Source organism: Colobus angolensis, unplaced genomic scaffold (genome assembly GCF_000951035.1).
Source record: "Colobus angolensis palliatus isolate OR3802 unplaced genomic scaffold, Cang.pa_1.0 Scaffold463, whole genome shotgun sequence".
NCBI classification, from domain to species: Eukaryota; Metazoa; Chordata; class Mammalia; order Primates; family Cercopithecidae; genus Colobus; species Colobus angolensis.
In genome coordinates this window covers 1490891-1514803 of record NW_012118077.1, presented here as the reverse complement: position 1 = coordinate 1514803, position 23913 = coordinate 1490891, and the positions used below count along the sequence as shown (strand labels likewise).

General features: G+C 39.6%; 1 protein-coding gene and 1 pseudogene across 2 annotated transcripts in view; both read left to right on the top strand.

The window, feature by feature from the left end:
* Positions 1-23913, top strand: part of USP26 (ubiquitin specific peptidase 26) — a 68074-nt gene that overhangs the window by 31140 nt on the left and 13021 nt on the right. The window lies entirely within an intron of this gene.
* Positions 16704-17264, top strand: LOC105523444 (annotated as a pseudogene). Its single transcript, XR_001003605.1, has one exon. The product of XR_001003605.1 is annotated as a 60S ribosomal protein L21 pseudogene (transcript).

Sequence of the window (23913 nt, the reverse complement as noted above, 5' to 3'; positions counted from 1 at the left end):
TAAAAAAAAAAAAGAATTAAAAAAAAAAAAAGAAAGTATTTTAAACTAAACAAAAGTGAAAATACAACTTACCAAAATCTGTAGGGATGTAGCAAAAGCAATGCTTAGAGGAAAATTTATAGCATTAAATACATATACTAGAAAAGAAGAAAGACCTCAAATCAATTAGTTTAGCTTATACTTTAGGAAACTAGAGAAAGAAGAACAATTTAATCCTAAGGCAAACGTAAGTAAAAGAGACAATATGAATTAGAGTGGAAATCACTGAAATTAAAAATAGGAAAACAACAGAGAGTGAGAAAATCAACAAAACCAAAATCTGGTTCTTTGGAAAGCTCTGTAAAATCGACAAACTTCTAGCAAGGCTAACAAATAAAACAAAGACACAAATTGCTAATACCAGAATGAAAGAGAGAGGTCATCAATATTGATCCTGTGGTATATTAGTTTTAGTTTTAGAAAATCTAAAACTTTCTAAAATAATAAAGTCTGTTTAAAATATTAAAACTTTTTATACCTAATGCATGCAGGGCTTAAAACCTAGATGACAGGTTGATAGGTGCAGCAAACCACCATGGCACATGTATACCTATGTAACAAACCTGCACATTCTGCACATGTATCCCAGAACTTAAAATAAAATTTAAAAAATTAAAATTTTTTAAATGAATAGTGATTGATCAGGAGTTCGCTGAAGCACAGGAGTCTCTATGTAGATGATAGAGTGCATGCAAAGGCTGAGCTCATAATATATCTTATTTAGTTTATGTATCAGTGTCTAGCATGCTATGGCTGCAAGGGATAGTAGAATAAAGACCCCAGAGAGCTTGGCTTACTTAGCCAGACCTGTGAATGCATTTGGGGGCCATGTTTAATTGGCACTCACCAGTCTTAGAAGCTCTGTTGAATTAATATGGGTATTCACAAGAATTTAAGTGAAATTTTTCAAGGTGAAGACTGACTTGCCTTTTATTTTCCCTTAAGAGGAAATGGGCCATTGGTAGTCAGTAAAAGGAAGAAAGATTGAATATAGTGACAACAGCCATAATAGCAGCTGATAATGAACAGTGCCTATCATTTGTTTTTTTCAACTGCCTTATGCCAAGGTTCTTTGAGCAAATAACGTTTGAATGACTTTTAAAATTTACATTAAGGATGACTCACCTGAGGTATACCTTATGATTGTATGTAATTTCAAATGCTGAATTCCTATACCAAATCTCTGCCTGTGAGTCACAGGGCTGCTAGTCTAGCTTCTAACAAAGAGAAATCCCCTAATTGGCTCTTCCTAGGAATCTCTAGCTTTGGGTTTTCAGAAAATAAAATCATATGGGTCACAAAGGAGTAAGGGTGGGGAATGTCAAGGGGTCCACAGATAAGAAGAAGGAAAAGGCCCAAACCAATTGTCATCACACCTTCCCTATTAGCAGCCAGGGATTATGAGAGAGAAGAGTTAGAAAATGGGAGAGCTCAGATATTTCGGGAGGAAGATCCAGATGTCCACAGTTTGATGTACCTGAACTAATACTGCCAAGATTTATTTGGCTCCTTGAAAAATTTGCTGTTAAATACTACTGTGCATGTACTTATGTTCTACATGGGCAGTGTCTTTAATAGGTCACTGCAGGACCCTGATTATACCCCTTTTGCTTATTATATTCTGTGGATTATTTCCATGTAGAGAAAACAAGTCTCACTGGAACAAAATAATCACACTCACTCCCAGCCCAAAAGTGCATTACCTCTGTTACAGATTGAATTGTATTTTCCCACAAAATTTATATTTTGAAGCTCTAACCCCCAATATGACTGTATTTGAAGACAGAGCTTTTAGGAGGTAATTAAAGTTAAATGAAGTCATAAAGGTAGGCTTCTAATCTGATAGGATTGGTGGCCTTACAAGGAGAGATCTCTTTCTCTCTCTATACGTACATACTCACCAAGAAAAGGCCACGAGAAGACAAACGACCACATCTCCAAGTCAGGAAGAGAGGCCTCACCAGAAACCAAACTTTGCTGTACTTTTTCTTGAACTTTGCAGCCTCCAGAACTGTGTGAACACACATATCTGTTGTTTAGGCAACCCAGTCTTTGGTATCTGTTATGGCAACCTGAGCTGACTATGACATCTTCCATCTTTTTCTCTAGCCCTGAAGGATCATTAGAGGCAATAGCTACTGAGTATTCCCTACATGTAAAGGACAAATGAATTCCCTATGTGGAAGCTTGGTGTTTACATGTATAAAGGGCAGTTTGACTTGTCTCTTTATCTCTTTGTGTTTTAATAGCAGAATGGCATTTCACGTAATAACTCCATGGCTGACTCTAATCTGGGTCTGTCAATGGGGGGTTGCATTCCTTGCTTGTGATTTCCATCACCTGACACCTAATGTAATGATTTCCACTGCAAGGGCCATCTCTGTGCCTATGCAGCTCTAATCTCATTGGCAACCTTGTGATAGCTGGGATATCCCATTCGATCAGGAAACTAGGGCTGTGTATAATTAACTACATCCCTTTCCCCAACACCAGCAACTGTTACACATCACTTCCCCTAAAACTAAGTGAAAGAAATATTTTTTCCCACTTACTTTTCAGTAAGTGCAGACAGCTGCTTTAAGGTTTTTTTTTTCATTCAAAGTATTCATGAGCATGTCTGTGTTGAAAATTTCAGATGCATTCTTTTAAGGATGTCATTAGTACCTGAGCTCCCTCACTAGCTACTGTACTTCAGGTCAGTCATTGTAACTGGAGTTCCAGCCATCTGCATTTAAGCAGCAGCCATCTCTGTGACTGTCCTCTAGGACTATAATAGATCTTTTAGCTGATAAATAGTACATGTAATTTTACTGTCAACACTGCAGTTCATTGGCAGTACCTAAGAACCAGTTATTCTGTGAGTTAGGCTGATTCAATAGCCTTATGGTGTAATAGAATATGGGACTGGGATTTTGAGGGCAGGGTTTGCTGTGATTATTTAGGTTGTATCATTAGGCATTATTACACCAAATAATTTATCCAAGTGGATGGTCTTCAATTTTCAAGTTATTCAGATTTTGAGTGACTGATAAATTAAGAGAATGAGGTTCATTATGGGGAACGAGAAGAAGAAAAGTACATCAGAAGCTTGGAAAGGGCCAGAATCTTAAAACCAGCTAAGCCCATAATGCATTCCAGCGAATTGTTAAGATGCCATTATTATGTTAAGAAGTCCTCTGCTTTCCTGTAAAGGTCTCTGAGAGTATTTTCTGTTGGCCATTAAGCAGAGCTAGGCAAACCAGACAGCAATTGTGACTTGAATGCTCAGTGCTATAAAACTACTATGTGAATCCATTTCAGTTTAGGTATGGAAGATGATGGTGCCTCAGTGCCGTTTGCATCATTAAAACTCAGGAGGGAAAATGTAAAGTGAGTGAAAAAGAGGAAGGTGAAAAAATTAATTGGAGCTGTAAGACCAATGACACTCCCACCTGGTCAAGCCCCATCTATAGTTAAATAATTAAATGCTGTCTAGAAGACTCTGAATGAGTCACTTCTTGAGAATCTCTGAAAGGCTGTTAACCTTTTGCCCGTATGCAGGAAGCATAGCCCCTAGAACATATTCTGACTCTATTCACTAGAAAATAGAAATCAGGATTAGGTAGACATTCTTAGAGCTTATCCAGGAGAGTTTAGTTACTGAAATAACAAATATCCTCATTACCCAAACTCTCCTCTCCAGCCCAACACAACTCCCTGTACTATCTGACTTTTCTGTTATTTCCCATCTCTGGAATGTGCCCTCCCAGCCTTTCACTTAATGAGTAAAGCGGCTTAGCCCAATGCTAAGGTAGACTGGAAAAAGAAGACTGTACTTAGATAGGTGCTTTGAGTTCTAGTCTTTGTTCAAACACTTAAAACCTATCTGACCTGAATTTACCTATCTGACAAACTTGGTCGTGAGGCTAGGGATCTCTTATATCCCATCATCACCAAGACTTCTTAAATCCCTACATTTACCAAGCTAAGAGAGCTCCCTGCTTTGTGGCCCGTTGCTATGTAGGATTTACTTACATCTAGAAAAGAACACCAATTTGGCTCCTGAATTTTCACATTGAAAAATTAATTCTATACTCTTGGCTTGTCTCAGGTATGAATCTGTTTTATACTAGCAGGGAATATTAGCCCTCTATACATTTTTTCCTTTTTTTTAAAAAAGAGTCTCACTCTGTTGCCCAGACTGGAGTGCAGTGGTGCAATCTCAGCTCACTGCAACGTCTGTCTCTCGGGTTCAAGTGATTCTCCTGCCTCAACCTCCTGAGTAGCTGGGATTACAGGCATGCACCACCGTGCCTGGATAATTTTTGTATTTTTAGTAGAGACAGTGTTTCACCACGTTGCCCAGACTGGTCTCAAACTCCTGACATGACCTCAAGTAATCCACCCGCCTTGGCCTCCCAAAGTGCTGGGATTACAGGTGTGAGCGACCGCACCAGCCCCTGTACTTTTTCCATTCATATTTTAAGAAGATATGAGCTCATATTTTACTCATGGTTAATATCCTGCTTTCTTAACATTATACTCATGTCATGGGCTTCTTAGAATAACCGTATATTCTGAAATGAGTACTATAGACATGGTATATGAGTGGGGTCACTTTTGATTGAAGGTGTCAGAAAAACAATTCGAAGTAGCTTTTAAGTAAGGGAATTTATGGCATGTTACTGGGAAATTATTTGGTGACACTTAGTTTTACATATAGTATTTTCTTTCTTTTTCCCAGCTCTGCTTTCTCTGGTTCTCTAAGTCTTGGCTCTTTCCTCACACAGAAAGATGCCTTTTTCATGTGGCAGTAGGAGACAGCTACCAGTCCTCTCACCCCCCTCCCAGTCTGCATTATAAGGAGAGACCTTCAAACTGGAAGGGAGATCTCATTTTCCCCACATGGCTTGGATGCCCTGTTGTCCCAAGATGGGCAGGCAGCACTCTGATTGCCTGCTGACTGACAAAATCAACAGCAGTCTACCATATTCTATTCCTACTCTGCTAAGCACTCTTCAGACTCTCCCTGAAATGCACATGGCAGTCCCACTTCTTTTCCTGGGACTCTTTGTTAAACAACTTCCTGGCTGGAATCACAAACACACTCATTCTCTTTCCAACTGAAAATAACCGAAAGACAATCAAGTTGATATTTTCAGTGATATCTGTGGAGGAACTTCTTTCCAGAATTGTGGAATCAGTTATGTGAATAGACTTTAATAGGAATGAAAATCCAATTTTTTTTCCACCTTTTTGGTAGTCACAAACACATTCACTCCGTTTCCCACATTTTAAAGTGGTTCTTCAAATGGTTTTAAAGCCCTGTAAACATTGAGACCCACTTAAATGCCATTTGTGATCTGAATGTAAAGTCTCCATTTCCACCCAGGTGTGCTGCGTGAACTCTCTAAGTGTGTAACTGATTGTCTACTGTAATCTCTCTTGAATTCAGACTCCACTATCATAAATCGATTTTTCACTTTTTATCTCTGGGGCCACATCTTGGCCTCAGTAAATTCCACATTCTTGTGACTTTGGACTATATCCATAAGGATATTAACGGCTATTGCACCATTCTTCATGCTTTTCTACTGCCTTTTACTAATAGTGATCACTCTTTTCTACAGTTTGATCTCTATTGTTTGCCAGTGCATCATTATCTGTTGAAATCTCATCTATGTCATACTATAAGCAAACCTTGAATGTAAAATAGAGGCTTAAACAGAACATCAGTTAGGAAGCCATTCACTGCAAGGAACTCTAATGACTTAAGTAGGAGTTTAACTATTTTAATTGTTTCACATAACAACTCTATCTTGGGCGGTCAGAATTCCTATTTAAGGCTTCTTCCCTATGTGAATATGGAATTAATGATGAAAACTAAGTACAGAATCATTTAGGCATGTTTGACTTTAATGTAACACAAATTTTACTGCATGTAACCCCAACTACAGGCTCTTAATCAAGTAAGAGTTTGTTTAACTGTCATATCACACAAAATGTGTTGGTAGTAAATTCATTCCTTGTGTAGTAGCTAGCTCCACATCATTAAGGGTCAATGCTCTCATGATCTTTCATTTTACCTTGCCATCCTGCACTTGCTAGCTTTCCAATTCAACTAATCTAAAATGACTTTTTTTCTCCACTTTTAGTCTTAAACCTCATGGTATTCCATATCCAGCGGTCCTGGGCTTTCAACTGCAAGTAACAAAACACAACTACAATAGCTTAAATAAGTAGGGTGGTTATTGCAGTGGCTCAATGGCATCTTCAAGAAACAGTGTTCTTAAATCTTTTTACTCTTCAATTCTGGTTGCATTTCATCTTCCTAATTCTTGTCTCATGAGCCTAGGAAGGCTTCCTTATTCCAGTCGTCTTCTTTATACTTGTCTCATGGTGTCGTATTTCCTTATTCCAGTTGTCATATATGTATTCAGCCAGTGAAAAGGGAAAAAGTGAATGTCAAATGGCAAAATGGGTCCTTCTAGACGTCTAGTGTCTGTCTAGTGTCTGTCTTTATCAGGCCAATGAACTCAGTAGACTTCTGCTGCTATTGGTTGATAGTTGTGTCATATGTCCTCCATATCCTAGAAAGGGGATTGGAAAGGAAAATGCTGTGGATGGGGGTCTGGGTCAGCAAACCTTTAGTACCTGCCAAACAGAATTAGATATCACAATAGATTTTCCAGAACTGTCAAGGTATTAAGCTATGCCTAGAGCCACCTGATTTTATAGATCTTAGATCTGTACTGTCAAATATGATAGCTACTAGCTACTTGTAACTATCTAAATTAAAACTTAAATAAAATTCAGGTTCCTACTCTCATTAGTCATATTCAAGCTTTCAGTAACCACATATGACTTGTGGCTACCATATTAACAGTGTGGATACAGTACTTTTCTGTCACTGTGGAGAGTTCTGTTGCACAGTGCTGTACTAGATAAAATAGGGCCAATAAAGGAACAGAGTTAATTTACAGTTCTCAGAGCTTGCTAGCAGCAAAGCAGACACCAAGCACCTAGTCTTCTGATGTTTGATCAGTATTCTTTTAAGTAGGTAACATGGCTTCTTAAACATTTCTGTCCTCCTGCTTAATATTATTTCTTATTTTTTTAAAAAAATTGTACGTTTATAGTTTGTTCTATCCTCTAGTGAATATGATTAGCTAAAAGTACATGAGCAATTTGTGGTGTTTTCACTCATTGAGCTGCTTAACATTACAATATAATGAGGACCTAAGTGGTCACAAATAAGTCATTTGAGACTAGTTAAAAATTGTGGTGATGATGAAGAAATCTGTTTTAGCCTTAATTCTATGTCTTCGTTTGTATGATAGTTAAAATGCATTGCCTCTTTAAGAAACCAGATGGTAAAATTGAGTGTTTTAAAAGACAGAAGGAGGAATAGCTGGAGGCCCAAAGTATTGCTCACCCTTTAGAAAGCTTTTTAGATCTTCAGCATAGAGAAGGGCTAGAGTGGGAGAAGTGCAGAAGCAAAGATGTTTGTAAGAGTAATAAAAAGCAGAAAAGCTGTTATCACCTAGATTCTATGTAATATCAGGCTATAAATGGAAACACTCGGTTTAAAGTGTGTGCAAATAGCCTTGGGTGATGGCGAGGGGGACAAAAGACATTAGTTAGAAAAAAAGGAATATTAGAAGTCAGAGATAAGAATGCTCTATGTATTTGAATTCCATCTTTCTTTGGTCATTATTTAAGTGGGCTATTTTACAAATAGTAAATGGGGAATGTTAAACTGTTTTCTTATTTATCTAAAAATAGATGCACAGATAATCTGGTTTATTGCTGGTATTCTTGATTTCTTAACAAACATTTAGCTGGTTTTCCTGTGCTGCCTGAAGTAGACATCATTAATCACCTTGTGGCTGTAGCTAGAGGTGAAAGTATTTCAGAGGAGTAAACATCATCCTCTCATACCTGGCCTTCATTTAGGAATGTGTGAGGCATAAAGCCTTAGCAATGAAAACCAAATACTTGGCGACCACCCACTCTAGTGCATTAGTTAGAACATGTCCAATATTCTTGAACATTGGTCTCATTTTTTTATATGAAGAAATTTAACCTTTCACATAACTCATTTCCCTGGTCCATTCAGTCTCTGTGTATGTCTCTGTGCACGTTTTTCAAGCACTCAGCAAGGAAGTAAATAACTAGGATAAGCATCTATAGGTTGAGGAGATCTTGGTTTCCTCTAGAGATGTGCTTTGTTTTCACTTTTCCAGAAGACACAAATGGAAATTGTGTTTTTTAGGAAAATACAGCACAGGTAATCAGCGGAGAATCTGATCTGAGTTCAGTCCCTAGCTATGAGGATGTGTATTTGACAGTCTGTGTACTGATATTGAAAGAATATGAGGGAATTAGCTTTGTGCCCTTGAACAAGTAATTTATCCATAGGCTTATTTTTCTCATTTGTAAATGAGGAGTATGAACGAGTTTTTTGTGGCCCAAGTTTCATGATTCTGTGGGAAATATCCCTGGCTTAGTATTTAGAAATCATTAAATCTGTAACCCCTCCACAGACATGAAAAAGTACACTAGAAATTGCTGAAAACAACTGCAGTAGAAAATGCCCAGTACAACTCATTGCCTCTTTCAGTGAGAAAATTTCAAGTTCCAAAGGAAATTCTCATGAATTCTGACTCTCATCAAGAGGCACTGAGTAAATCAATGTATTATTGATCAACCTGCTCTCATGAATCTTTTCTCTCCATCTGTCTCTTTACCTATATAGTGAATGACATGTCCAGCAGCTCCTCAGAGAAGTAAGCATAGGTGGTTCACCAAATTCCAGGGGTGTTTTGCTTAATAGAGCAAAAACAAGTGGCCTTTAAAGAATGCAACTGTTCCACTGTGTTGTTGGCTTTAAAATAGCACCTGCTCCAGGGTATGAAGGTTCTGTCACACGTGCTCTCATCTGTTCGGTCAAAGGCATGAAAAGGCAAAATCCACGAAGGAGTAATTAAGAAAATAGGGATATACAAACAATCAAAGCCAAATCCCCTTCAGTGGCTCCAAATTCAAACCCCAAATAAGAACTCTATAATTACACTATGCTTGTCATATTCAAAACAATCCTGTCATTTAGCCCCATGAATTAATTACTTTATAATTAACAGTTATTGTTTGGGCACGTCGAATACTGGCTCTTCAAAATATCACCAGAATGACCTGTTGCCGAGATAAAGCTACCCGAGTTTATGGTTTAGCACTGTTAGGGGGAACTCACCTCGACAAAATCTGATAGCATTTTAGGAAGGGAAAGGCAATGCCAGGATGTTGAGACTTTAAAGTCTGGCTTAATGAGAGGGGGAAATTGATTAAAATTAGGTAAAGATTATGATGTAATGGTTAAAATTGGTGAGCATGGAAAAATAGATTGGGAGGGAAGAAATTAAAAAAGTCTCAGGGTACAATATTCATGCTTCTTGTCTTGGTCTATTTGGTCTTCTATAACAAAATACCATAAACTGGATGGCTTGTAAACAATGAAAATTTATTTCTCACAGTTCTGAAGACTGGGAAGTTTGAGGTCAAGGTGCCGGTAGATTTGGTGTCTAGTAAAGGCACTCTTCTTGGTTCACAGATGAGGTCTTCTTGCTGTGTCATTACCATGGTGAAAAGGGCTAACTAGTTCTCTGTGATCTCTTTAATAAGGACACTCATTCCAGTCATAAGGCGTCTGCCCTCATGACCTAATCACCTCCCCAAAACCACACCTCTTTCTACCATCACTTTGGAGTTAGGATTTCAACATCTGAATATGGGGGGAAGGTGGGGATAAGCGTTCAGTCCATTGCACATTCTATTGAAGAGTTGCTGGAATAAGCAGTAAAGCTATTTTCAATTTGTATCTTCCTGGGCAAGAGTCTCGTGGAATAGTAAAGTAATATTGATGAATATAGTGCAATAGTAGACTCATGTTAATGAAAAACTAAACTGTGTTGGGGTAGATGGCTTCTTTCTTGGAATCTATGTACTAGAAGAAATACATATGCCCTGCTGCTCTCCAAGTATTTTATGTATTTTAAAATTCACAGAGGCAAAGGGCAAGAATTGAGGGAATAGACATACTGTTAGGTTGGGAGAATGGTGGACACATTCATGGAGGAGATAGCATTTGAGCTAGGCCTTGATCACTGGACGTAAGTTTGTAGCGTTTGGGTGGTAGCCTGCTGTTTGATGATAAAGGCTACTACTGCTTGGCTGGTCATGGCTTCCTTTCTTCTTTATGGGTTCATTCAGGGCAAGTAAGGGTTTTCATTTTGCCACAGTCCTGTGGAGGAAAAATGAAAGCAGAGTCATTGGTTGAGGTTTAAACCCTTATTTTTGAAGGCTGCTGGGCACTTTCTGTAGCAAAGTAGCACATTTTCTTGTCTCTGCTTTTTATAAATGAAGCTCAGAACATGGAGCAGTTTTATGGTTCTGTGCATTCTTTACTTTGAGGATGGCCTCCATTAGCATCACATAAAAATCACTAAAATAGCAGGGAAAGAAGAGGGATGAGGTGGTTTGTTGGACTCAGGATTATGTTGAAGTATGCAAATCCACGGCAGTTGCTTATTTTCTCATCAGAACTTTATGGGTTCCTTTTTCTTCCAAGGTGACTGAGCTGAGAGCCCCATTTTTGTCAAACAGTGGGTTATAGACTCCAGGAAGCAGGAGCTGCAAAGCTCCAAATAACTGTGCAAGCATTGATTTTCTTTGATTTTTGGATCTCTCTGTTTTTTTCTATCTCTCTTTCTCTCTGTTTCACACAAAACTTTTTAAATGGCAGCAAAGAGGAAGAACTAGTATGCAGAATCAGGGACCACCTAAGTAGGGAGATGAATGAGAATCACTTTTTTAGGGGTTAGAGGTATGATTTAGGTTTTGGGAATCCAATCTTAAGGATATCTCAGTACAAGTTTTAAAACCAATGGACAAATTAAGGCAACTTTACAAATCTGCTCAGGAGACTGATCCTTTAGATAAGACAATTTGGTATTTTTAAGGCATTCTGAAGGATTTTCATTCCAATACCTGTGGCATTTAATACATTTTCAAGTTCACTTTCCAAATAAGCGTCTATGTAAAATTCCCTCACGGCTCTTGCTAGGTGTATGTTGCAGTTATCCTTAACTAAGCTGAAGATGCATTGAAGAATTGCTGCCCTCTTTACCTTGGAAAGGAAAATGCTATAGCTCCCCCTTGTGTCATGTGAGGCCAAACAACCCCTGATTGATCCACGGCAGTGGAATCTATTCCATTAGTGTCCCATAGTATCTCTGCAAGGCTTTTTGGGGATGAGGACATTGATAGAAGGATAAGTACCAAGGAATCCTTGTAGGACCACCCCAGAACATTCCAGGGAGACCTCTGTCATACTCCTGCTTGTTGAAAAATGAATTTACCCACTACTCCATAATTGGATCAAGGCCTTTTCCTTTCCAGAATTGGACCTGTGGTCATGGATGTTCCCAGGATGACCTTGACCCAACAATGATTGTTGGAATAATCAATGGCAAGAAGTAACTCTTTTTTATTATCATAAACTGTCTGCTTGTGATATGTTTTCCTTATTCAGATTTCCCAGCATATTTATTTCAAGGAAGAATGTGAGGATAGTAGTAGATGGGTGGGTGGGCACAAATAGTGCAGTTTACCCTGGGATTTCCCTCAAAGGCCAAGTGCCTGAGCTTTTTGACAGAAATCCGAAGACAAAACCAATGCATACTTAACCATCTGCTCACTTGTGGACTTACTTCTTTTTGAGCTATTTTTTTTTTTATGGAGCAATAATCTTCATTTGCAATGGCTTTGAAAGTTTTTTTTTTTTTTTTTTTCCCCACAGGGTTAGCTCTGTGGTCCAGGCTTGAGTGCAATCACGGCTCACTGCCACCTCAGCCTCCTGGGCCGATCCTCACACCTCAGTCTGCTGAGTAGCTGGGACCACAGGGACATGCCACCACACCCAGCTATTTTTTTTTTCTATTTTTTGTAGTGATGGAGTCTTGCTATGTTGCCCAGGTTAGTCTCGAACTCCTGAGCTCAAGTGATTCTCCCATCTTGGCCTCCCAGAGTGTTGAGATTACAGGCATGAGCCACTGCTCCCAGCAGGAAGCACTTGATATGGTACAAGCCCTAGCCCCGCCTATCTGCTATGGCAGCACTCCTTAGTCAAGTGTCAAGACTTGCAAGCAAAGATGTCAGTGAAGGGTTAAAAATAGGTTTACCAGTAAGGACAAGAGAGCACAGGACAGCAGGATCAGGGTTGGAATTCTGCTGAGCAAAGAACGTTGTAATGGGATGTCAAATATCAGTGAAGTTGAGGGTTACTCTGGACAGAAAGTCCAAACTAAGTAAGATTACACACACAGTGTGAGGGAAAAGGACCTGTGTGCCTGCGAGCTTCAGTAGCCCAGGAAATCTTTTAGCAGTGGTAGCTCAGTTATCATTGGCCTGCAGTAGGCTTCTAAAACTTCCTACAATCTCTCCTTTCTTTTCACCTAATGAAATTTTAAAGCAAGTGAATCCCTGTACAGCACAGTTCTTAAGGTTTTCCCAATCCAGTACCTTCTCAAAATCCTCATCCTTTTTTGGGTGCCCCCTTCAATTTGACTACTTTCTGATAGCTCAAACCACCCCCACCAGTTCCTTCTCTGAACACTTAAGCACTTATTGTCTGAATCAGTTTATTGACACCAAACTAACTCTGCCCAGAAATACTTAGTACCTTTCCTGGATTCCTGTCAGCACTCCAGATATTTGAAGGAATTAAACAAAGGCCATTTTTTATTGCTTTCCTAACTCAAGTCTAGACTGTGTTTTTTTTTAGGCTTCATGTTGCTTTACTGTGAAAATTGGTTCCAGGTCATCCCTCTTACTTTTTGAGTATAGTATCTAAGCATTCACATACTTAGAGTATAAAGATTCCTAGCAGTGACAGACACTGATACTGTATGCATAAATACAGTTAATACTGTGTCCTCAATAGGTGGAAGCACTCCTTGCTTGCCAAAAAAGTGGCAATTTGGTTTTCCGTTGTTGTTGACAAACTTAAATGAATAATGAGTTCCTTGAAGGCAGGGCCAAGATGGCTGAATAGAAACAGTGCCAGTCTGCAGCTCCCAGCGAGACCAATGCAGAAGGCAGGTGATTTCTGCATTTCCAACTGAGGTACCCAGTTCATCTCACTGGTACTGGTTAGGCAGTGGGTGCAACCCACAGAGAGTAAACAGAAGCAGGGTGGGGTATTACTTCACCCAGGAAGTGCAAGGAGCTAGGGAACCTCCCTCCCCTAGCCAAGGGAAGGCAGGAGGGACTGTGCTACCTGTGCTACCTGGCCTGGGTACTATGCTTTTCCCATGGTTTTTGGAATCTGCAAATCAAGAGATTCCCTCATGTGCCTATACTGCCAGGGCCCTGGGTCTCAAGCACAAAACTGGGCAGCTGTTTGGGCAGACACTGAGCTAGCTGCAGGAGTTTTTTTTTTTTTTTTTTTTTTTTTTTTTCATACCTCAGCAGTGCCTGGTATACCTCAGCAGTGCCTGGAACCCCAGCAAGACAGAACTATTCACTCCCCTGGAAAGGGGGCTGAAGTCAGGGAGCCAAGTGGTCTCACTCAGTGGGTCCCAGTGCCATGGAGCCCAGCAAGCTAGGAACCACTGGCTTGAAATTCTCACTGCCGGCACAGCAGTCTGAAGTCAACCTGGGATGATCAGGCTTGATGAGGGTAGGAGCATCCACATTACTGAGGCTTTAGTAGGTGGTTTTACCCTGACAGTGCTAAGGAGGCTGGAAGATTTGGACTGGGCAGAATTCACCACAGCGTGACAAAGTGGCTGTGGCAAGACTGCCTCTCTAGATTCCTCCTTACTGAGTAGGGCACCTTTGAAGGAAAGGAAACAGCCCCAGTTGGAGGTTTATAGATAAAACTCTCATCTCCCTGGGACAGAGCACCTAGGGGGAAGGGTGACTGTGGGCACAACTTCAGCAAACTTAATCCTTCCTGCCTGCCAGCTCTGAAGAGAGCACTGGATCCTGGCAAAGGGGATTCTCCCAGCACACCACACCAGCTCTGCCAAGGGACAGACTGCCTCCTCAAGTGGGTCCCTGTCTCCCATGACTCCTGACTGGGAGAGACTTCCCAACAAGGGTTGACAGACACCTCATACAGGAGAACTCCAGCTGGCATCAGACTGGTACACCTCTGGGATGAAGCTTCCAGAGGAAGGAGCAAGCAGCAATCTTTGCTGCTCTGCAACCTCCACTGGTGATACCCAGGTGAACAGGGTCTGAAATGAACCTCAAACAAACTGCAGCAGACCTGCAGAAGAAGGGCCTGACTGTTAGAGGAAAAACTAACAAACAGAAAGCAACAACATCAACATCAATAAAAAAGACCCCCACACAAAAACGCCATCCAAAGGTCGTCAGCCTCAAAGATCAAAGGTAGATAAATCAATGAAGATGAGGAAAAACCAGCACAAAAATGCTGAAAATTCCAAAAACCAGAATGCCTCATCTCCTCCAAATGATCGCAGTTCCTCTCCAGCAAAGGCATAAAACTGAATGGAGGATGAAACTGACGAATTGGCAGAAGTAGTCTTCAGAAGGTGGGTAATAACAAATTCCTCTGCACTCAAGGAGTATGTTCTAAACCAATGCAAGGAAGCGAAGAACCTTGATAAAAAGTTACAGGAACTGCTAACTAGAATAGTTAGTTCAGAGAAGAACATAAATTACCCGATGGAGCTTTAAAACACAGCACGAGAACTTCATGAAGCATAAACAAGTATCAGTAGCCCAATCAATCAAGTGGAAGAAAGGATATCAGAGAATGAAGATCACCTTACTGAGATAAGGAGTGAAGACAAGTTTGGAGAAAAAAGAATGAAAAGGAACAAACAAAGCTGCCAAGAAATATGGGACTATGTGAAAAGACCAAACCTATGATTTGATTGGGGTACCTGAAAGTGACAGGGAGAATGGAACCAAGTCGGAAAACAGGATATTACTGTGGAGAACTTCCCCAACCTAGCAAGACAAGTCAACATTCAAATTCAGGAAATACAGAGAACACCACTAAGATACTCCTCAAGAAGAGCAATCCCAAGACACAATCATCAAATTCTCCAAGGTTGAAATGAAGGAAAAAGTTTTAAGAGCAGCCAGAGAGAAAGGTCAGGTCGTCTACAAAGGGAACCTCATCAGACTAAAAGTGAATCTCTCTACAGAAACCCTACAAGCCCAAAAAAAGTGGGGGCCAATATTCAACATTCTTAAATAAGAGAACTTTCAACCCAGAATTTCATATCCAGCCAAACTAAGCTTCATAAGAGAAGGAGAAATAAAATCCTTTCTAGACAAGCAAATGCTAAGGGATTTTGTCACCACCAGGCCTGCATTACAAGAGCTCCTGAAGGAAGCACTAAATATTTAAGGAAAAACCAGTACCAGCCACTGCAAAAACACACCAAACTATAAAGGCTAATGACACTATGAAGAAACTGCCTCAACTAATGTGCAAAATAACCAGCTAGCATCATGATGATAGGATCAAATTCAAACATAAAAATATTAACCTTAAATGTAAATGGGCTAAATACCCCAATTAAAAGACACAGACTGGCAAATTGTATGAAGAGTCAAGATCGATCAGTGTGCTGTATTCAAGAGACATATCTCACATGCAAAGATACACATAGGCTCAAAATAAAAGGATGGAGGAATATTTACAAAGCAAATGAAAAGCAAAAAAAGCAGGGGTTGCAATCTTAGTCTCTGATAAAACAGACTTTAAACCAACAAAGATCAAAAAAGGCAAAGAAGGGCATTACATAATGGTAAAGGGATCAATGCAACAAGAGCTAACTATCCAAAATGTATATGCACCTAATACAGGAGCACCCAGATTCATAAAACAAGTTCTTAGAGACCTACAAAGACACTTATACTCCCACACAATAATAGTGGGAGACTTTAACACCCCACTCTCAATATTAGACAGATCAATGAGACAAAATTAACAAGGATATTTAGGACTTGAACTCAACTCTGGACCAAGCAGACCTAATAGATATCTACAGAACTCTCCACCCCAAATCAACAGCATATACATTCCTCTCAGCACCACAAAGCACATAATCTAAATTTGACCACATAATTGGAAGTAGAACACTCCTCAGCAAATGCAAAATAACGGAAATCAAAAAAAACAAAACAAAACAAAAAAAACAGCCTCTCAGACCACAGTGCAGTCAAATTAGAACACAGGACTAAGAAATTCACTCAAAACCACACAACTACATGGAAACTGAACAACCTGCTCTTAAATGACTACTGAGTAAATAACACATTTAAGACAGAAGTAATGAAGTTCTTTGAAACCCATGAGAACAAAGAGACAATGTAACAGAATCTCTGGGACACAGCTAAAGCAGTGTATAGAGGGAAATTGATAGTATGAAATGCCCACATAAGAAAGTGGGAAAGATCTAAAATTGACACCCCAACATCACAATGAAAAGAACTAGAGAAGCAAGAGCAAACAAATTCAAAAGCTAGCAGAAGACAAGATATAACTAAGATTAGAGAAGAACTGAAAGAGATAGTTACACGAAAAACCATTCAAAAAATCAATGAGTCCAGGAGCTGGTTTTTTGAAAAGATTAACAAAAATAGATAGACCAGCCTTTCGGCCGGAACCGCCATCTTCCAGTAATTCGCCAAAATGACGAACACAAAGGGAAAGAGGAGAGGCACCCGATATATGTTCTCTAGGCCTTTTAGAAAACATGGAGTTGTTCCTTTGGCCACGTATATGCGAATCTATAAGAAAGGTGATATTGTAGACATCAAGGGAATGGGTACTGTTCAAAAAGGAATGCCCCACAAGTGTTACCATGGCAAAACTGGGAGAGTCTACAACGTTACCCAGCATGCTGTTGGCATTGTTGTAAACAAACAAGTTAAGGGCAAGATTCTTGCCAAGAGAATTAATGTGCGTATTGAGCACATTAAACACTCTAAGAGCCGAGATAGCTTCCTGAAACGCGTGAAGGAAAATGATCAGAAAAAGAAAGAAGCCAAAGAGAAAGGTACCTGGGTTCAACTGAAGTGCCAGCCTGCTCCACCCAGAGAAGCACACTTTGTGAGGACCAATGGGAAGGAGCCTGAGCTACTGGAACCTATTCCCTATGAATTCATGGCATCATAGGTGTTAAAAAAAAAAAAATAAAAAAAAAAAAATAGATAGACCAATAGTCAGACTAATGAAGAAGAAAAGAGAGAAGAATCAAGTGGATGTAATAAAATGATAAAGGGACTGTCACCACCGACCCCACAGAAATACACAAACTATCATCAGAGAATACTATAAACACCACTATGCAAATAAACTAGAAACTCTAGAAGAAATGGATACATTCCTGGACACATACACCCTCCCAAGACTAAACCAGGAAGAAGTAAAATCCCTGAATGGACCAAGAACAAGTTCTGAAATTAAGGCAGTAATTAAAAGCCTACCAACCAAAAAAAGCCCAGGACCACACGGATTCACAGCCAGATTCTACCAGAGGTACAAAGCGGAGCTGGTATCATTCCTTCTGAAGCTATTCCAAACAATAGAAAAAGAGGGACTCCTCCCTAACTCATTTTATGAGGCCAGCATCATCCTGATTCCAAAACCTGGCAGAGACACAACAAAAAAAGAAAATTTCAGGACAGTATCACTGATGAACATCAATGTAAAAATCCTCAGCAAAATACTGGCAAACTGAATCCAGCAGCTCATCAAAATCTTATCTACCACAATCAAGCTGGCTTCATCCCTGGGATGCAAGGCTGGTTACACATATGCAAATCAATAAACTTAATCCATCACATAAACAGAACCAATGACAAAAACCAGATGATTATCTCAATGGATGCAGAAAAGGCCTTCGATAAAATTCAACACCCCTTCATGCTACAATCTCTCAATAAGCTAGGTATTGATGCAGCATATCTCACAATAGTAAGAGCTATTTATTGACAAACCCATAGCCAATATCATACTGAATGGTCAAAAGCTGGAAGCATTCCCTTTGAAAACCAGCCCAAGCAAGGACTTCATGTCTAAAACACCGAAAGCAATGGCCACAAAAGGCAAAATTGACAATTAGGATCTCATTAAACTAAAGAGCTTCTGCACAGCAAAAGAAACTTCCATCATAGTGAACAGGCAACCTACAGAATGGGAGAAAAGTTTTGCAATCTACTCATCTGACAAAGGGCTAATATCCAGAACCTACAAAGAACTCAAACAAATTTACAAGAAAAAAACAAACAACCTCATCAAAAAGTGGGCAAAGGATATGAAGCTACCATTTACTTTTTCACATAACAAGAAAAAACTTCCTTAGACTTCATATGGAACCAAAAAAGAGCCCATATAGCTAAGACAATCCTAAGCAAAAAGAACAATGCTGGAGGCATCATGCTACCTGAGTTCAAACTATACTATACTACAAGGCTACAGTAACCAAACAGTATGGTACTGGTACCAAAACAGATACACAGACCAATGGAACAAAACAGAGGCCTCAGAAATAACAGCACACATCTACAACCATCTGATTTTCACCAAACCTGACAAAAGCAAACAATGGGGAAAGGATTCCCTATTTTAAAAATGGTGTTAGGAAAACTGGCTAACCATATGCAGAAAACAGAAACTGGACCCGTTCCTTACATCTTATTAACTGAAGATAGATTAAAGACTTAAATGTAAAACCTAAAACTATAAAAACCCTAGAAGAAAACCTAGACAGTAGCATTCAGGACACAGGCAAAGACTTCATGACTAAAACACCAAAAGCAATTGCAACAAAAGCCAAAATAGACAAATGGGATCTGATTAAACTAAAGGGCTTCTGCTAAGCAAAAGAATCTATCATCAGATTGCACAGGCAACCTACAGAATGGGAGAAATTTTTGCAATCTGTCCATATGACAAAGGTCTAATATGCAGAATCTACAAATAACTTAAACAAATTTACAAGAAAAAAACACCACCATCAAAAAGTGGGTGAAGGATATAAACAGATACTCCTCAAAAGAAGACATTTATGTGGCCAACAAACATATGAAAAAAAGCTCATCATCACTGGTCATCAGAGAAATGCAAATCAAAACCACAATGAGATCCCATCTTATACCAGTTAGAATGGTGATCATTAAAAAGTCTGGAAACAGCAGATGCTGTCGAAGATGCGGAGAAATAAGAATGCTTTTACACTGTTACTGGGAGTGTGAATTAGTTCAACCATTGTGGAAGACAATGTGGCAAGTCCTTAATGATCTAGAACCAGAAATACCATTTGACCCGGCAATCCCATTACTGGGTATAGACCCAAAGAATTATAAATCATTCTGCTATAAAGACACAGGCACATGTGTGTTTATTGCAGCACTATTTACAATAGCAAAGACTTGGAAACAACCCAAATGCCCATCAATGACCGAATGAATAAAGAAAATGTGGCACATATACACCATGGAATACCATGCAGCCATAAAAAAGAATGAGTTCATGTCCTTTGCAGGGACATGGAGGAAGCTGGAAACCATCATCCTCAGCAAACTAATACAGGAACAGAAAACCAACCACCGCATGTTCTCACTCATAATTGGGAGCTGAACAATGAGAACACATGGACACAGGGAGCGGAACATCACACACCAGGGCCTGTTGGTGGGTGGGGGTAAAGGGGAGGAAGAGCATTAGGAGAATTACCTAATGCATATGGAGCTTAAAACCTAGATGATGGGTTCATAGGTGTAGCAAACGACCATGGCACATGTACACCATGTAAAAAACCTGCACATTCAGCACATGTGTCCCAGAACTTAAAGAAAAAAAAAAAAAAAACCTTAAAAAAGCAGTTTTAAAAGCAGTTATTTCCTTTTTCTTTGAGAGAGTCTTGCTCTGTCACCCATGCTGGAGTGCAATTGCGTGATCACAGCTCACTGTAGTCTCCACCTCCTGGATTCAAGCAATCCTCCTGTCTCAGCCCACATTTTTGTATTTTTTGTGGAGACGGGGTCTTACCATGTTGCCCAGACTGGTCTCAAACTCCTGACCTCAAGTGATCCACCCAACTTGGCCTCCCAAAGTGCTGGGATTACAGACATGAGCCACCGCACCCGGCCCCAACTGGTACTTTAAAACTGGTATCATTTGATAATTTCTGTTCTGCTGTGATTCTCCTCTACTTTGGGACAGAGTTGCTTTACCTCTTGTTTCTACTCTTTACCTGGTGATCCATTATTGTGGATATTTGCCTAAAAGGTCTGTAAGATTTGGATGTCTCATTTGGAAAAGACAATGGAAAGAAACAGCCTAAGAAATGCAAGTTGATTCTCCAACCAGATGAGACAGGAAAAAATAATAATAAAGGAGACGGGTGGGATGTTGGCGAAATTAGTCTCCATATATGAAGAAAATATGGACGAAACATTTTTATTTAGCACCATGTGTGTTTGTGGTTTTAACTCCCCAATGTTTTCTGTCATAATAGGCTCTAAAAGCTGGTTCTCTCATGGGAGGCATTACCAAATTCTTTGGAAACTCTTCCCCTTGGGACCAACAGTACCATTCTTTGATAAGCTGAGGTCTCCAGCTAATCTTTTGTGCTTTCCCCTTATTTCCTGCTCTCTTGCAGTGTGTCCAAAAGAGCCTCTTCTTGGAGGATCACGTTTTTCCAGCAAATAATTCCTTTGGATAATTTTCTTGTAGTCCAGTTATCTCCCACTTAGTACACAGAATATTGTACCATTTCTTCTCCAAATAGAAGGAGTAGAACTTGCTTTCACTTTTGCCTCCTTTTGCCATGTCATGTGGGATTCTTTCAGTATCATGACTTAACCAGTTTCAGTCAGGCACCAGGGTTTTTGCCCCTCTTACTCCAGAGTAAAGATGTCAGATTTTCCCATGACTCTCACACTCTACTTTCAGTGTAGCTTACAGATTTTGGCTTCTCAGTGAGTATCCAGCCAGGGTGTAAGATGCAGTCTGAAATCTTTTGTAAATGATTTTCCAATTTTAGTACTCCTTCACCTACTTGACTTGAACATGGGAATCAGGGAAATGCCACAGTGTTCCCTATTAATGAATTTCCTTACTTTAAATAATTTTTTTTTTGTAAGAGACATGGTCTTGCTCTATTGCCAGTCTGGCACTATCACAGCTCACTGTAGTCTTGAACTCCTGAGCTCAAGAGATCCTCCCACCTTGGTCTCCCAAAGTGCTGGATCCCAGCACTTTGGCATGAGCCACTATGCCCGGCCTTCTTTATATAATCTTTGATAACTATATTCTTCACATGTATGGCAATTCTTGTGCAGTGTATTATAGTTCTTGTTACTCAGTTTTGTATCTTTGCCAGTATCATGAGACAAGAAGAAAAGTCTCATTTTATAGGTCCTTTAAAAACGATCAAAGATACTGATTGTTAGAAAGATTTATAGTTTTCAACTATGTAGGACACAAACTTAATAGAATAATTGCTTCATTAAAGTGTGTATGCATTTAAAATGTGATTGAGGTGTATATCTGTTTAGTCTCCTGTCTTATTTAACCTTGCCTTCATGTCATAGCTTGATGTTCCTGTAACAGTTCTAGCCCATTAATTTCATCTTTTCCTGACCGGTCGGTCCTTGTTTTAAAACTTTAGATGCTGTCTTCCTCAGGAAAGTTAAGATTCTTTGGTCCTAACCCTTAAAAGAGCCCTAGTTATCCAACTTTATGGTTTCTCTCGGCAAAGGAAAATTTGGCTGCACACACATACTGAAAATAAATTCATCCTCTGATAGCTGTTAACTTTGTGGTTGGATAATATGGAGCAGCACTGCAGGGTATCACAGGCTTACAGGTATAACAGTCTTACAAAAAGTGAATGACTGGTGAATTCTGAGGCAGGAAAACTCAAACCTGGGAGTCATCAAATAAAGTGTGACTTGGACTGGGTCTTTAAAAGTTAAGAAGGGTAGAACTGAGACAAAAGTAAGGGAATTATTAGGGAATTCCAGGCAGAGAGGAAATGCTACAAAAAGCTAAGATAGCAGAAGATACATGGACTTTTAGGTAACACTAATTGAATTTTACTTTCTTAATTAAGACATTTTCCCTTGCACTGCCATTGTTTGTATTTGTCTTAAAACCTGAGGTCAGGAATATTTTACTGCTTCATGTTTGGATATGGGCCATAGTTGATGTCCGTAGTTGACTAGGTATCAACATAGTTTGGTTAGTAAGTGAATAAACAAATGAATTGCAATAGTTAGCAGAAAGGGCTGCAAAATACTAGGAAGATTCCAACAGGAGAAAAAAGTTGAATTTCAAGAAAACCTCATTTATCATTATTTCAGTGTAACAAATACATGCTTTCTCATGAAAGAGCACTTTTTCTTAGTGAATTCATATTAAAATTTTGGAAAATAATCTTTGCATTCTGTTTTCCTAATCAACTATGTTGTATTAATAGCACTAGCATAATTTTAAAAGAATGAAAAAAAAATGCTCTGCCAAATCGGTCCCTCAGAAAGGGTTCAAAGCTTGAAGAGTTCATGGGAACAATTTGCTAGTCTAGAGAATTCTTCCCATTTTGGTCAGGGCCTCCTATGGAGAGATTTATGTGCAGTGTATGTCAAGAGACAAAATAATGGATTTCTCTGCAACACGATGACTCGGACGTTTGTTGAGTACAGAAATGCACCTTTAAACTAGAGAAAGAAAAAGAAAGTTTGCCCTAATCCAATCATTTTGAAAAGCCATGCACACTGAAGCTGGGACCAAACATAATAACAGGATTTAATTGCTAATGCTCTAGAGGCAATGTGTCTCTTGATGTGTTGACCTTTAGCCCAAACTTGGGAGGGTAAAAGAAAGGGAGGGAAGGATTTCCTTTCCCCTTCTGCCCGCTGTCCCCGACTCCCTGTATCTGATCATGTCTGCCTCTAACCCAGTCTACATGCCCTTAACATTCAACTCTCCACTTCCATTTCCATTAGTTACTTCCAACTTTGGAGTCGGGATGAGAATGAATAGAAGAACAGAAAGGAAGATGGGAGGAGAATAGGAGAAGAAAGTCTGTAAGCAGTTGACAGCTGCTTAGAATCAGGGGACAGAATTATAGCTGCTGAAATGAGAGCTGGACACCTAGTCCCCCGATGCTTCTCCCCTACTCCATAATATTTTGTGATATTTAGGCCTTTTCATGTATTTCTGTTCATTGTTCCATTCCACCCTTTCTGGGTCCGTACTTATAATCATTTTTTTTTATCTACACCGTCAGCTCCCATTTTCCTCTTACTTGGTTACTTATGAATGGCAAAATTTCAAGCAAGTTAAATTCAAGGCTCTGCCTATTACACACCTGAACCATGGCAACTAGACAGCTAAACGTGGCTGGAGAAAAAACATGCAGATTGGTCTTGCTGTAAATATATGACTACTAGCCTAAGTCAGCCCTTGGTGCTGTTCAGCAAGGTTACTAGTCCATTCAGTCTCCCGCTCTTTTACAAAACTTCCACAACTTCTTTCTCTTCAAATCTTTTACCATGCTCCAGCCACACTGACCTGCTTTCTGTTTCCAACATGCCAAGCCCATTTCCACCTGAGGGCCTTTTCATTTACTCTTCCTCCTGCCTGGGGCACCCTACATTTAGATATTTGTTCACTTCTTTCAACACCCTGCTGCATATTGTCATCACATGTTAGGCCTTCCCAGAACCCCCTATATAAGGCAGCACATCCCTGTCACCACTGACAAATTCAGTTCCTCTAACTTTGGGGTTTTGTTTGTTTATTTGTTTGTTTGGTTGGTTTTTTTTTTTTTTTTTTTT